Source organism: Bison bison, unplaced genomic scaffold (assembly GCF_000754665.1).
Source record: "Bison bison bison isolate TAMUID 2011002044 unplaced genomic scaffold, Bison_UMD1.0 scf7180017864192, whole genome shotgun sequence".
Lineage (NCBI taxonomy): Eukaryota > Metazoa > Chordata > Mammalia > Artiodactyla > Bovidae > Bison > Bison bison.
Window position 1 is genome coordinate 580,782 of NW_011494764.1, and position 13,440 is coordinate 594,221.

At 51.4% G+C, this 13,440-nt stretch overlaps 1 protein-coding gene across 1 annotated transcript in view; it reads left to right on the forward strand.

The window, feature by feature from the left end:
* The window catches only part of ZNF423 (zinc finger protein 423), a 337,684-nt gene that overhangs the window by 306,922 nt on the left and 17,322 nt on the right, over positions 1–13,440 (forward strand). The gene's annotated exons all lie outside the window — the stretch shown is intronic.

Genomic DNA, 13,440 nt, shown 5'->3' on the forward strand with positions numbered 1-13,440 from the left:
CAGAGAAAGTGAAGATACTCCCACAGAGGGCACAAGAGGGATTCACCATCCGATAGTTAGGGTCCTGCTCCCATGGGCTGGCCCTGCACCGGGGCTGGGCAGGCAGAGCTGACAAGCCTGACCTCTGACCTTGAACTGCGCCAGATGGTTTGCTGGAAAGCCTATTTCTTTTCCGCCTTTGGGCAGCCCTTCTTAGTTCCTCTAAATCCTCTATTACTCACACAGCCTTTATCCCATCTCAGTGTGGGGGAGAATTATAGACCCAGGCCCAAAGGGGATTCTACTTCCAAATGACCACCAGCAAGGTTGCAACCCCACCCAGGGCCCCACCACTGTCTCCCCATTGATCCACAAACTGTGTACCTCTGGGCTGAGCCTGTGGGGGGACAGCTAACTGCCCCTCTTCTCATTTGACCAAGCGGGCTGGTACCAGCCCTGATCAGTGTCTGTCTGGGAAGCCTTGCTTGTGCATGGGCTGAGCACCCAGCACCCTACCTCCACTTGCCTTACTTGCCTGGCCAGCTTCCAAGATGGGGCCCAGGTCCCCACACAAGTGAACCCTTTTATGGCCTAACACATGCGTGCATGCTAAGTTGCTTCAGTCGTGCCTGACTCTTTGCAACCCTGGACTGTAGCCCGCCAGGCTCCTCTGTCCATGGGATTCTCCAGGCAAGAGTGGGTTGCCATGCCCTTCTCCAGGGGATCTTCCCCACCCAGGGATTGAACCCACGTCTCCTGCATTGGCAGGCAGATTCTTTACCACTAGCGCCACCTGGGAAGCCCCATAGCCCAACACGGCAGGCCTCTCTTAAATGCACCAGCTCATATAAACTGTGATTTACTTAAACTTCGGGCTCACTCAGCCCTCTGGTTCCCCCACACTGTCCTGAACACCAAAAGGGGGATGACTGTTTTATGCGTTGGCTTAGAGGTTTTCCCCAGAGAAACTTCCCAGTCCTGCCTTTTTCGAGCTTCATCAGCATCCCTGTGCTAGAGACCAGCTTTGCGATGCAGAGATGTAGGGAGCTTTGGTTTCAAGTCTTGTCTCGCTTTGACTGCACCCACCTGGGGCTGCAGACGTCCCAGACTCCAGAATGGTTTGTATGGGCTGGGGGTTCCCTGGGTCACCCAGTCGGTCTTTAAGGCAGATCCTCAAATGCCGAGAACCTCACTAAATTATAGCCTTAACGAGTCACTATTTTCTGCAATTAATGATTTTAATTACAGACCATTTAAATGTGGAAGTGTTGTAGTAACGCCAAATGTATGCAAATAATGGCTTTCGTTAAGTAACTCAAAGAGCAATTTTCTGGTTTTTTGAGAGGAGAATTTTTCAGGCATTGAAAATTTCATCATCATTACACTGAAGCTGGAGCTGGCAGACACATGGGTTATTTCCCTGGAGTGACATGTGGCGGTTTGGGGGTGCAACAGAAGATGGGGCCTGGTCCTTGCTGAGGCCTTGACTGGCTCCCCAGGCTGTATGTCATGTTGGTTCTATGGAGAGACCCAGGGCAGCTGATGTTTTGAGGCACAAGCAACTCTGGGCTGAGAGGTCTTGGGAAGATATGAAATCTAGAACTGTTCTCACTATTGGAGCAAAATTCCTGCTGTGCATATAGAGGTGGCTTTGGGCTCTGGAAGGCTTGGTCTGTGTCAGAATGAAATGTCTGCCTCCAAAGGGAGTGTTCTCTTGGGCTGCATTAATAGGAACACAGTTGCCAGAAAGAGGGAGGTGCAAGTCCTATTTGATTCTGAGTTTACCTGGCTTTGCTCAAAGACTGAGATTAATTTAAAGGGCTTTGGACAAACCAGGGCATATTCATTGATTAGATGCATGAGAGGGAACTTATGTTGCTCTTTATTTGTTCAGAGCATGCAGGCGGAGAGGTGGAGTGTCTGTTATGTACAGACACTAGATCTAGAAACCAACAGGACAGTGGTGGTTGGACAGAGAAACACCCATAAGGCCTCCGTTCTGGAGGGGGCTGATAGACACTTTCCAACAGTGGTCAGTGACGTGGAGAAAATAAAGTCAGGTTTTGGCTGGAGCATAATGGGGTATGAGATTGGTTACAGCTTGGTGAGTGTGGTAAGGAAGGGGCTACTCTCTGAGGAGGTGGCATTTGAGGTGAGGCCTGGAAGATGAGAGGGAGAGAGGGTGTGTGGAAAAGAGCCATGAGTGGCAAGGCCCTGCAGCCACTGTGAGCTGGGTGTGTTGCTGGGATGACAGAAGGTGATGTGGAGCTGAAGCATAGTGGGGTGGGAGGTGGTAAAGGGAGCTGGGAGTGGAGGCCAGGTCTCAGCAAGGTTCATAGGACAGCAAAGGCATTTGAATTCGATCCCCACTGTGATGGGGAACCAGGCAGGGAAGAGATACTGTCTGATTTATATCCTGAACCCAAATTTAAGAAATTTAGCCTTTGAGAGTCACTGACTATTAAGAGACTGAAAAATCACAAGCTGGGAGAAAATATTTGCAAATCACATATATGATAAAAATACTTGTATCTGGAACATATTTTTAAAAAACTCTCAAAACTCAATAATGAGGGGGGAAATCAACAACAACAACAAAGAAAAAATTTCAACCCTTCACCAAAGATGTAGGATGTTCAACATGGTTAGTATTTAATAACTGTGTGAGTGTTCAGTCGCTCAGTCATGTCCAACTCTTTGTGACCCTCATGGATTGTAGCCCACCAGGCTCCTCTGTCCATGGAATTTTCCAGGCAAGAATACTGGAGTGGGCGGCCATTTCCTACTCAAGGGGATCTTCCCAATCCAGGAAATGAACCTGTGTCTCTTGCGTCTCCTGCATTGGCAGGAGGATTCTTTATCTCTGTGTCACCTGGGAAGCCCCGGTTAGTAATTAGGGATGAGCAAGTGAAAACCATGACATAATACCATGATACGCCTAGTAGAATGACCAAAACAAAACCAAAACTGACAAGTGCCAGCCAGGGCCTAGAGGAAGGAGCAGCCAGAACTTTCCTAAATTGCTGGGGGAATGCAAAATGGTACAGCCATGTGGCAAAATAGTTTGTAAGTTTCTTACAAAGTTATACAGTTAACCTGTGACCTAGCAAGGCTACTGCTCGGTGTTTATCCCAGAGAACTTGAAAACATACCCATCTAGAAACCTCTACATGACTGATGTGAAACTTTATTTATAATGGCCCCAAACTGGAACACCCCAATGATCCCTTCCCTGGTAAGTGAGCAGACAGGTATCTATTCATACTGTGGACTACTACTCAGCAATAAAATGCATCTGCTCTTACATATAACAACATGTATGAACTGCATGTTGAACCAGACTCAAAAGGCTCCATACTGTGTGATTCTGTATACATGATGCTGTGGAAAAAGGCAAAAATATGGGAATAGAAAACAGACCAGTAGTGGCTAGGGGCTGGGGCTGGGGGAAAGAAACGAGGAAGCCTGAACAAGGTTCATCTAAACACACAAACGCACACACAAGCACGCGTGCCCCGCTCAGCCAGGCAGAGTGCTAGGCTGTGAGCATGCGGCCTGGCTTCAAGGAGCTTTCAAGGGATAACTCACCAGGAGAAGGCTTGACTGGACTGCTGGGGGAGTGTGAGGACAGTTGCCTTCAAGTGTTTTAAGCTCTGCCAGAATGAGGGGTGCTCAGCATGCTTCTGGTGGCCCCCAGACTTTTGGTAGTGGGCGGAGACTCTGGATGAAGATTTTCTTCTCTGACAGTCATGATGCAGGCATCACTCTCTGGGGTTAGCTCGAGCAAGATGGGAATGAAATTGTAGGGCCGTGGGCATGACTGTGCATGCCAAAAGCAGGAAGCGCCATTGAGTTTTCAGCGGTCCTGTTCCCAAGAACCACGTGCCCTTGATCAAGGCAGTGACACTTGCCTCTGCGTCTTGCTGGCTTGGAGTGTGTTCTGTCTCTACTGCTGACTCTCCAGGCTCCTCTACACGTGGAGGGAGGTGGTCGGCACTTCCTCCTGTCCTGTCTGCTGAGACAGACACACCTGGGTATTTCAACAGAGGGGCTTTAGTGTACAGACTTTGTTAACACAAGTAGCCAGAAGGAACATCCAGCTAAGCCAGAAATGGTGACTGCAGCTAACAGCCAATGTGCAGGCAACAAGTTACAGATTCCTGGAGTGGAAGTCTGGTGGTTGTGCTCAGGTGTGCTGTCCAGTCCTGCTCCGGTGAACTGTGGCCCTGTGGGGCCGATGATGAGCACCAGCAGGGGAAGGGGAGCTGGGCAGGTAGACACCACAGAGGCCCACGATGTGGGCAAACTGTCTACACATGGAATAAATGGAAGGTGCTGAGGCGCCTGTCAGTGGAGGTGTGCAGAGCACTTGTCTCAAATGCTGCAGGGGGGCAGGCAGGAAGCACAGACTTTGTGAGAGTTGCTCTGCATTTGAAGCCTTAGAGATGGTGACTGCAGCCATGAAATTAAAAGATGCTTGCCTCTCAGAAGAAAAGCTATGACAAACCTAGCTGCTGCTGCTAAGTTGCTTCAGTCGTGTCCAACTCTGTGTGACCCCATAGACGGCAGCCCACCAGGCTCCGCCGTCCTTGGGATTCTCCAGGCAAGAACAACTGGAGTGGGTTGCCATTTCCTTCTCCAATGCATGAAAGGAAAAATGAGAGTGAAGTCACTCAGTTGTATCCAACTCTTAGCAACCCCATGGACTGCAGCCCACCAGGCTCCTCCATCCATGGGATTTTCCAGGCGAGAGTACTGGATTGGGGTGCCGTTGCCTTCTCCATGACAAACCTAGACGGCATATTAAAAAGCAGAGACATTACTTTAACGACAAAGGTCTGTCTAGTCACAGCTATGGTTTTTCCAGTAGTCATGTATGGATGTGAGAGTTGGACCGTAAAGAAGGCTGAGCACCAAAGAATTGATGCTTTTGAACTGTGGTGTTGGAGAAGACTCTTGAGAGTCCCTTGGACTGCAAGGAGATCCAACCAGTCCATCCTAGAGGAACTCAGTCCTGAATATTCATTGGAAGGACTGATGCTGAAGCTGAAACTCCAATACTTTGGCCACCTGATGCGAAGAACTCTGACGGAAAAGACCTGATGTTGAGAAAGACTGAAGGGAGGAGGAGAAAGGGATGACAGAGGATGAGATGGTTGGATGGCATCAATGATTTCATGGACACGAGTTTGAGCAAGCTCCAGGAGTTGGTGATGGACAGGGAAACCTGCCGTGCTGCAGTCCATGGGGTCAAAAAGAGTCGGACACAGCTGAGCGACTGAACTGAACTCCGTCATTTATCAGCTGTGGGCCTCAGTTTCTTTATCTGTAACGTGGGTATTAATAGTTCTTGCTAACTCATGGTTGTGTTGTAAAGCCCTTGGCACACCTGCCTGTTACTGTTGTCATTTACTAGTAGTATAGTTAGCATTAGCCGTTTGAGGTTCAGATGACTTGGTAGGGTCCCCTCTGTTTGGGCTTTGCTGTGATTTCATGATTTCTGGCCTGAGGTGGAATAAAGTGAGACTAGATCTTTCCCTCTGTGACGCCCAGCCAAGTCTCAAGGCCACGGGCACTGGGGCGTGAGAGTTGCTGGGTGCAGAGCAGGGAGGCGAGGGGGCAAGGGCACAGAGTGGGGGCCTGAGGCTGGGCCATCACTTCCCGCTTTCTACATGTTTCCAAGCGCCTTTGGCCCAGACCTTTTCTCTGGACACTTTCCTCAGCTGTGCTGGGGCTCAGTGGAGGGAGGCGTGCAGATTTGGTTGGGGACGTGAGACAAGCCTGTAAACCACACACCCCAAAAATGTCAAGGCTGTTGGCCTTGCGTTTCCAGCCTCAGGCCTCAGCAGATGAAGGCCTGGGGCCCTGTGGGCCCTTTGCCAGGGGTGAGCTGACCTGAGGGGAGAGGTGCCCTCTGCCCGCCCAGCCCAGCTGTCTCTGATCCCCGCAGACACCTCTCTGCTCACAGACGCTGGCAGAGACGGCACCTCCTTCTCGCCATCCTGAGAGCCTCACTGCATCTCAGTCTTCGTTATCACCAAGGGGGTCTGTAAGAGGGATCACCGATTCCCAGCCATACACAGCAGGCTTCTGACAGGTGGACAGGCTCCTTGCAGAACTGGCCAGGAAGTAGTTATAACAGTCGCCCCCTGGGTGGATGCCTAGTGTGGGCCAGGCCCTCTTCTAAGCATCTTGCATGGACTGTCTTCACTGGGGTCCTTCTCCCCATTGACTGATGTGGAAACTGAGACTCCTAGAGGTTAAATGATTTGCCCAGGGTCATTTGCCCATGGCAGAGCCACAGACAAATTGTCTTCGCCACCAAGGCAAACAGAAATCCTCCAAAGTTTAAATGAATTGCCATTTATATGAGCTAATAGATTTAAATGAGGCCTGCGGTGCTGAACTATAAAAAGCCTTGTGTCAGGGGACCCAGAAACTATTTTAGTAGTTGGGCCAAGCAGGTAGCACAAATAGCAGTAACAGGGGATGCAGAAGAACCTGCTCGTGGGTGGGCCCCAGCGGAAGCACCCCGGGGACTGTTCTGCGGAGCCAGTCCTATGTAGCCATGTTTGCAAGGCTGCAGCTTGAGGCCAAGAGCCTGCAAATTTTCTCGCAATGAGCAGTCAGCTCAGGCCAGGCTTAGGGAGAGAGGAAGAATGGGGGCCAGGTTTGGGGAGAGGAACCTCACAAGCTCTCACGCTTCCTGTGATGCATCTTCACACTCATGTAGCTTTGCCGGGTGCTGTCATAGGAGGCTGAGCCGGAGAAAGGTCTCTGATGCTGGGATGTATGACATCCCAGACCTCTGTGGTGGGGCCAGGACGGGGGAGTGGCGGGCCTGCCCTGTGCCCTGGAATCTAGACTCTGTCACCAACAAAAGCCCGGGGCTGCAGGAAGCACATCCCAAGCTGGCCCGCAGCAGCAAAGCGGCCAGCCTGGCGTTGAGCGGGCACATTTAAAGGATTAGCTCACGCTGTTTGCTTGTGTGTGCCTAATCACGCCGCTTCCAGCTAAATGATTACAATTGATTAAAAGCAGAGCTAGGTATTCTAACTAGCAACCTGGAGCCCTTCCGACGGGGCCAGCTGGGTCCTACCAGACGGAATCCTGGTACCCAGCCAGGGGGAGGTGTCTGTGAGCCAAGGGCGTGGTCTGAGCCCCAGGGGGACCCCTCCTTGTGAACACTGACTTTGACCTTTTCCTTCATTCCATTTCACAGACATTTACTGAGTACCCGTTATAGTCATCATCATGGGGGCTTGGGCTGCGGCTGTGAATGAGTACATAGGTCCCTATGCTCGCGAAGCTGATGTTCTGCAAGAGATACCAATGATAAGTCAGTAAATATGTGAACAAGGTCGTTCCAGATTGCAGAATTTTGAAGACAGTAAAATACTGCTTTGGGACAGAAAGTGAAGTGTGTGTGTGTGTGTGTGTGTTGGGGCAAGGAGGAGGGACTGGCGGCTGAAAAATCAGATCAGGGGTCAAGGAAGGCTGGCATATCCACTGAGTCCTGGAGGTTGAGAAGGAACCAGTCGGGGGAAGAGCTGGAGGAATATCCGGGGAAGGGAACAGCCAGTGCAAAGGCTCAGAGGCATGGACAGATTTGGGGAGTCTGAGGAACAGAGAAAAGGGCAGTCAGGCTGGAGAGGAGTAAGGCCCCCTCTTGCTTCACTCTTCTGGCTGTGCTTTTCTCAGCTTCTGTGATGCAATGCACCGCCGAGCCTTCTGCTTGAACGCCCTTCCCTTCTGAGTCTTCGGGGCCCCAGTCCAAGTGGTCCGTTCTCTGAGAAGCCATCCCTGATTCTCCCTCCTTGGACTTCTCCAACCCTGCATTTAACTCCCCGATCCCTTTGCATGTCTACACCTGACTTCCCTCTCTAATGTGAGTTTGGGGAGGGCGAAGCCTCTTTCTGCCTGCCATCCATCCATCCATCCATCCACCCACCATATGTTTCACCATATTTGTTTTTAGCTCCTGGAAAGTAGGGAACAAAGGGAAGAGAACACACATAACGAAAGGAGTAAAAGAAGGAGAACTGCAACTGCAGATTCTAGGAGCCCATTTTTTAAATTCCTGGTCCTTATAAGATGGGTAACCAAGGAGCCAGTTTCCTTGCCTCTTTGCACTGCTGCTATCAGATCTAGCCAGATAATTATAACTAATAATAATTAAAAACTGAAAGTGCTCTAGGCATATACTTAGCATTTGACTCTTTGAGCTTTCCGCGAGCAGCAGCATCTTCCTCCTTCCTGTTTTAAAAGACGGCCCGTCTATGCCAGCCACCACTACACAGAGAGCAGGGCCTGGCTGGGCTTGGCCAGGGGAGTGAGAGGGAGGTGCCAGTGACACCCAGCCGTGGTCCCAGGCAGCGAGTGCCTGTTGCAGGCCTTGGAGCCCTTCCTGGGTTGCCCCTCCTCCGTTGTCTCCTATTGCAGACGCTTGCCCCTTGCTGGCCTCAGTTGTACAGTGGTTTGTACCGTGGCCTTGTCTGTACAATGGCGTGGGACCTACTGCCTCGGGTTTTGTGAGGATGGACAGTTCTTCAGAAAAGCACTTGCTGAGCACTTAGAATATAAAGCTTCCTGTCGGTAATTACGGCACATTTAGGGTATGAGCCCTGCCTTCCCCACTAGGGCTGGAAACCAGAGCCCAGCACAGCCCGATTTCTATTCACCTTGGCGATGTGGTGCGGTGGTGCCCACAGAGCCTGGCTGCAAACCCCAGCCCCACTACCGAGTGGCCCTGTGACCCTGAGAAGTCACTGACCCTCTCTGGGCCTCAGCGAATGGGGCGGGCAATGACAGCGCCCGAAAGGCCTTCAGCCCCAGGTCTGGTCCGAGTCCAGGTTTGGTGAGCATCAGCCACGTTGTTGTCACTGTCGTGACCTGTGGGCTTCGATTCACTCCTTCACGGCTCTTTCCTTCAGCCCGTCATGCGTGGATGCGCTCAGTGCAGCCCACGAGGTTTGCTGAGCACCTACTATGTGCCAGGTGTGTACACATTCTAGGGATACACAAAGGCCTACGTCTCTCAAGTGCTGCCCAGAGAGAAATAGGGAACTGATGAGGCCAGACGGACAGAGTACGGGATCCACATTCACGGGGTAACCTAGTGTAATATATGCACTAGAGCACGGCGTCACCGCAGTCATGCCGTGTGTGAGTCTCACAGCAGGACTGCCGCGCCCTGCGGAACCCCAGCTGGCCCCACGTGACATCACAGGAGGCCCGAGCGTGGCCCCTTCCTCTCCGTGTCTGCAGGCCTGTCTGTGTCTCTTGGTTTTTTACTCCTGGGTGGCGCAAGACCTTGCCTGCACATCGTCGTCCTCTGTCACCGCGGCCGCCACTTGGGGTGACTGAGCCTCCTGAGGGGCCGTGTGTGCAGATCTAGGATCTGCGTCTGGAGAAGACTGAGGGGGGGACAGTGACTCATCCTTGTCCTTCTGACGCCCGGACACAGGCCTGAGCCCCTCACTCCACCGTAGGCAAAACGAGGCAGACTACCTGAGTGTTGTCGGGGGGCCTGACTCCATCTCTTCACACATACAGTCTTTTGAGGCCTCTCGGTGTCCCCTTGAGTGTGGCATCTTATGACCCTCACAGCATCAAGGGGTAAACCGAGGCTCCCTTGGTCACACAGCTGCTGGAGTTGCAGGGCTGTGAACACAGGCAGGCTGGCCCTAGTGACTGTGCTCTGGGCCCCGAGGTTGGGGCAGTGCAGGCCTCTGGGTGCTGGGTGCTGGGCGTAGGCCTCACCTCCCAGGAGGCCAGAGTTCCAGAAGGTGACTCGGAGGTCGCCAGTGGGTGACTGGAGCCCGTGGATGCCTTGCTCTGGGAGGGGGTGCTGTGGTTGCCGTGGTCACTGCAAAGAGGAGCCAGGGAGCGGCAGGCCCAGGAGGAGTCAGGCTTGGCTGTGCTCAGATGCCCTCGTGGCCCCGGGGCTCTGTCTGCATGAACGATGGAGTGTGTGGCGGCCCAGGTGGGGACTGGGCGGTGGGGGGGGTGCCCCGGAGGCCTGGCTCCGGGCAGAGATGGCACTTGGAATCAGCCTCGGGCTGCCCGTCTGCCCGTCGGAGCCTGTCATTCATGCCCTAGGGCGGGGGGCCAACCAACTTTCGAGGGGCACCATGCCATGGCGACAGATGGGCGTGGGGGAGCTGCCAGGAGCTGAGGCCAGCGGCCATTGTGTGTGTTGTAAGCCCAGCCCCTCACCAGCACTCTCCCAGCCGGGACCAAATGCCTTCAGTTTCTTAGAAACAAAAATGTGAAGAACAGTGGGTGCCATGTTGGTCCAAGACCCCCAGAGGTTGGCACCGTACAGAGCCCTGCCCCCTCATTGACTTAGAGGCGCTCGACGTCCTCTAAGACACAGGGCCTGGGGCCCAGGGGGCACGAATCTCAACTGCTTCTTCAAGGTCCCTGTGACCTTGGCATATGACCTCCCCTCTGAGATTCACCATCACTCACCGGACAGTGGGCCAATATGCCTCTCCTGGACCGTGAAGTCAATGCCCCACTTTGCAGATGGGAGGCTTCATACTGTGTCACAGAGCTACTAGGTGGCAGAGCAGAACCCGAGGGGCGGGGAGGAGTGGAGAAAAATAGAAACAGCAACAACCCCAGGCACTGCGGGGAGCCCTTTGCATTGATCATCCTGTTTTATCCTTAGGATGATCCTTTGAGGCCAATGCTGCTGCCCCCATTTTGCAGAGGGGAAGACTGAGGCACAGTCAGCAGTAGTGGGATTTGAACCCAGGCAGTCTGGCTGTGGCGCCTGAGTGTTGAACTGCTGCCCAAATACTGTGGGAGGCTCTCTGCCATTGCAAAGCCCCACACTTGTTAAAAATGAGGCCTGCTTTGTCTCAATACCTCGGTTTGTCCACTCTACCTGTTGGGAGTGGGCTGGCTGCCCCCTGCCAGGATGCCAGGGTCTGGGTGTCTGACGGCGGTGGGGGAGTTGTTCAGCCCCCTCCAGCGGAAAGATGAGAACTGGTGCTCTCGGCGGAAGCCTGGATTGCGCTCTTTGGTCGAGCAGGAACAATTACTAATGACATTTAGAAAGAAATTAATGATGAGAAATGCAAGTTGGCATTTCAGGAGCACCAGTCAGCAGCCGCGCGTCAGCGCTCACAGGAGAGGCGAAGGGCGGGGGCCGGGCGTGGGGGGAAAGGGAGGAGACAGCAGAAATTAATTTTGCTGTGTCAATAATGAATGTGGCCCCACTAGCTCTGCTTCTGGAGTTTAGGCAGAATCAAGCATGGACCGCCTGGGGCTCGTCCAGGGGCGCCAGGGGATTCTCTTGTGTGCTGTGATATGTAGGGGCCAGAGCTGGTGCGGGTCCAGTTCCGTTTTCCTGCTCAGCGGCATCAGGGCCGCGAGCAGGGGACAGTGAGCCGGGAGGAGGCAGCCTTAGGACCAAGCCATGTGGGCTCAGCCAGCTGCATCACTTAGCAAGCTGCTTTGCCTTTCGGTTGTGTTCATTTTTTGTTTTGTTTTTTTTGTTGTGATGCGTGGCTTGCAGGATCTTAATTTCCCAACTGGAGATTGAGCCCGGGCCCTTGGCAGTCAAAGTGTGGAGTTCTAACCACTGGACCATCAGGGAAATCCCTACTTGGCCTTTCTGAGCCCTGGTAGAATGGGGACAATGGAGACATGTGAAGATAATGTATGAAGACCAGGCAGCCCAGTTTTGGCACATAGCAGGCACTCAATATATGGTCATTGTTACCACATTCCACTGACACATTTTAAGATGCACAGCTTTTCTCATTATAACATCTCTTACATTGGAATACCTCACTCGGGTGTCATAGTGTAACTGGTCTTTTTTTTGTTTGCTTGTTGTGATATATCAAATATGGGAGCATCTTATACTCTCTGGGGTTTTAGAATAGATAAAATATGCCTTTGGTAGGAAGCATGGCAGAGGGTAAGGAGGAACCAAGATGCTGAAATTGTCTGAGAGAGGGACTGGGGTTCCCAATGGGAGCATACCAGCCCCTTCATTCTCATCAGAATGACGGAGAGGGGTCCCATCCAGCCTCCCCTCACATAGAAGGAAATGTCATTATCATGGTAACGTTGAACATTTTTACAGAGTGGAGGGTGAAAACTCATAGCCCATGGCCCTGGGATTTTGGAGACTTTAAAGGGCACAGTAAAGGACAGAAATGGTATGGACCTAACAGAAGCAGAGGATATTAAGAAGAGGTGGCAAGAATACACAGAACTATACAAAAAAGATCTTTATGACCCAGATAACCAGACGGTGTGATCACTCACCTAGAGCCAGAGATCCTGGAATGTGAAGTCAAGTGGGCCTTAGAAAGCATCACCACGAACAAAACTAGTGGAGGTGATAAAATTCCAGTTGACCTAAAAGATGATGCTGTTAAAGTGCTGCACTCAATATGCTAGCAAATTTGGAAAACTCAGCAGTGGCCATAGGACTGGAAAAGGTCAGTTTTCATTCCAATCCCAAAGAAAGGCAATGCCAAAGAATGCTCAAACTAGTGCACAATTGCATTCATCTCACATGCTAGCAAAGTAATGCTCAAAATTCTCCAAGTCAGGCTTCAACAGTACATGAACTGTGAACTTCTAGATGTGCAAACAGGATTTAGAAAAGGCAGAGAAACCAGAGATCAAATTGCCAACATCCACTGGATTATTGAAAAAGCAAGAGAGTTCCAGAAAAAGATCTACTTCTGCTTTATTGACTATACCAAAGCCTTTGACTATGTGGATCACAACAAACTGTGGAAAATTCTTCAAGAGATGGGAATACCAGACCACCTTACCTGCCTCCTGAGAAATCTGTATGCAGGTCAAGAGGCAACAGTTAGAACTGAACATGGAACAGCAGATTGGTTCCAAATAGGAAAAGGAGTATGTCAAGGCTGTATATTGTCACCCTGCCTATTTGACTTACATGCAGAGTACATCATGCTAAATGCCAGGCTGGATGAAGCACAAGCTGGAATCAAGATTTCTGGGACAAATATCAATAACCTCAGATATGCAGATGACACCACCCTTATGACAGAAAGTGAAGAAGAACTAAAGAGCCTCTTGATGAAAGTGAAAGAGGAGAGTGAAAAAGTTGGCTTAAAACTCAACATTCAGAAAACGAAGATCATGGCATCTAGTCCCATCACTTCATGGGAAATAGATGGAGAAACAATGGAAACAGTGACAGACTTTTTTTGGGGTTCCAAAATCACTGCAGATGGTGACTGCCACCATGAAATTAAAAGACACTTGCTCCTTGGAAGAAAAGCTATGACCAGCCTAGGCAGCATATTAAAAAGCAGAGACATTACTTTGCCAACAAAGGTCTGTCTAGTCAAAGCTACGGTTTTTCCAGTGGTCATGTATGGATGTGCGAGTTGGACTGTAACGAAAACTGAGCACCAAGGAATTGATGCTTTTGAAGTATGGTGTTGGAGAAGACTC